This window comes from Macrosteles quadrilineatus, unplaced genomic scaffold (genome assembly GCF_028750875.1).
Source record: "Macrosteles quadrilineatus isolate MER2022 unplaced genomic scaffold, UCM_ALF_1.0 Scaffold_2__2_contigs__length_208266976, whole genome shotgun sequence".
NCBI lineage: Eukaryota > Metazoa > Arthropoda > Insecta > Hemiptera > Cicadellidae > Macrosteles > Macrosteles quadrilineatus.
In genome coordinates this window covers 128,664,569-128,667,217 of record NW_026542595.1, presented here as the reverse complement: position 1 = coordinate 128,667,217, position 2,649 = coordinate 128,664,569, and positions in this window count along the sequence as shown.

Below are 2,649 nucleotides of genomic sequence, written 5' to 3'. Positions count from 1 at the left end.
AACCTGCCGACTAAGCAAATTTCCATTTGTCTGAATTGATTTTCAGTTAAATATATTTTAATAACATTAGGTTTAACGAGTACCTAGGTTTGCTGCTACAAGGAAACTAATAAAGTGTGTTTTTGAGTAAAATATTGATAGCTTAGTACAAAATAAATAAATTTGCCAAGTTTGATCAAAATATATCCATAAACAAGCAAACTACAACATTTGACAATATTCTCCATAAGATTAACATGGGAATTTTAAATTTACAATTTTTTTTATTTTCTCCGTTACTAATAATCGAACAAAAATACTTTTACATACTAAATTATTTGTTTTTTTAAGCTCTTTAAAAATGTCTAAAGAGAAATCGGTAAATTTTGTGTTTTGAGGGTCAAAAGTGAGAAAAACCAATTTTTACCCCATAAAACCCCCCATAAAGCCCAGTTCCCATGGTCCGATCGTGCTGGTTCGCGAACTCATTCAAGTTTATCCCGCTTTACACCTTTAAACCAAATTTCATCAAAATCGGACAAAAATTACTCAAGTTATCGCGTTCACGGACGTATATATATAAGTCTATATATATATATATATACATATATAAAAATTTGAACGAATAGTGTTTTTGGCCTCTGGGGACATCAAAATGAAAAAGTAAATCGGTCCCGGGTCTAGGTCTTACCGTGCCACCTACGGTAATAGCTACTTCCCTACCGGTATAGGGAAATTCGCTAAAACAAAAAAAGTACCTTTTTTATATTTTTGAATTTATTTATGTTTTAGTCCGGAACTGTTTTTACATTACTTCAGGCTAGGTCTAGAGAAGGTAGGAAGCATTATTACTTAGATAAAATTCCTTGGTGATTAGCTGGATTTAAACCCGGGACCTCAGGGACAAAAGTCCTGCGCTCTACCACTAGACCAGCTCGCTCCCCCGACAAAAGTATCTTGTACATCACAGCAGTTTTTAAAATCTTGGATGCTCCCAAAATATATTCTAGTTTAAGTTTAAATTCTTTACTTTGCCTTGTTTTCCTATGTTAATACTAACAGATTGCACGTTTTGACTGTTAGGATATACAGTAGAACCTTGATAGCAAGTGTTATTTTTAAATACGCTTGAATACATTATCCTTCATTACGTTATTGCAAACCTAAATAAGAAGTCGACCTTGATAGAAGTCTTATTATTCCATGAGACACTTTTGATATCAAGGTCCTATACTGTATAAGGATCACAAGAAGAAGTAAATCCTGTCAAATTCCAAAACTTATGAATGTTGTAGCATCTTTCAGTTGATGATATTAAATATATTTTACTAAATTTAAAATTGTTCTGTTGAAAATTCAACAAAGGTATAGCAAAGTCACAAAAATTCCTTTACGAGTTTAAATCCACAAAATTCACTGACAATGATTCTAGGTATTGTCTAGTACATAAGTTCCACACTGAGTTTTACTTTATTCTACACAATTAATGTTACGGTATATTATTTTTTTATTATGACCTTTCTTTTATAATTTTGTAATTAATGTATACCGTACTGACTCTGTATACTGATTCTTTACTCGAATGGCATGATTTACTTTTTTAACTCACTTTTGTGTTGAACAAATTTAAGTTGTAACTTTCCCCTTTTACTGTGGGTGACATTATTTTTGTAATGCTTTTGTTAGGCTATTTGGTATACAATATTACATACATTGTTATTAAGTTTAGATAATTGTTTTCTAGTCAATTTAGTTGATTGTTCTTTAACCAATGTAGACTCAGGGGGTGTAGACTGAACATAACTTATGATTAAATTGATTAAATATAGTATAGTAAAATTTCTGTTTTTTTTTAAGAGGATTACAAAAAAGGTTTAAATTAAGGTAGATTCTTTGATTGTATTTGCTTATTTTAAACTGATGTATCCAAATATGTATGCACTTCTTTATTTAATGTTTATGTTATTAAATCATACTCACATTAATCATCAATGTCTTTTTTTTAGTACTAAACAGTTGAAGCAACTTAATTTTTAATAGTAAACACACTGTAACTGTCTTTAATAGCTCTGTACAATAATTGGAAATCAAAAAAGCGTGAGATGTTTTGGTCAGAACGGGTTGTTTATAAATCTTTTTTTGGTGCTTTTTTGTGTGTGTTAGTTTTAGAATTTGACCAATTTAGTTGTAATTTTGTTTTGTCGTAGTGGTCTTAGTTCCTTGACTAAGTTATCCTTTGAAACTACTCCCTAGTCAGAGAGTGATAGTTTGAAAACGATCAAGTAGTCATATAACTTCACTGCAAACAAATTATTGCTATCGAAGTCATAATATACCTTATCGGTCTTATTTTATTTGTAAATATAGGTTGTCATTTATTTTTATTTTTTACACAAGTGACATCACATACTGTATACGTTGATCAAGTGAACAAAACAATATTTTGTTTTATAATTTGTAACACATTTTTCACTGTATGAATACTGCGTTAGTTCTGTAGAACCTTGATAGGAAGCCTCTCTAAAAGATAAAAGTTTACTTTGATTTCTTATCAAGGTTTGAGCTGAAAATACCATATATTGGAATATTCTAAACATTTTATAATGTGTTATGTTTTCAAGAGGCTTGTTATGAAGGTTCTACACACCACTTTTGTGTAATCGGTTTTAT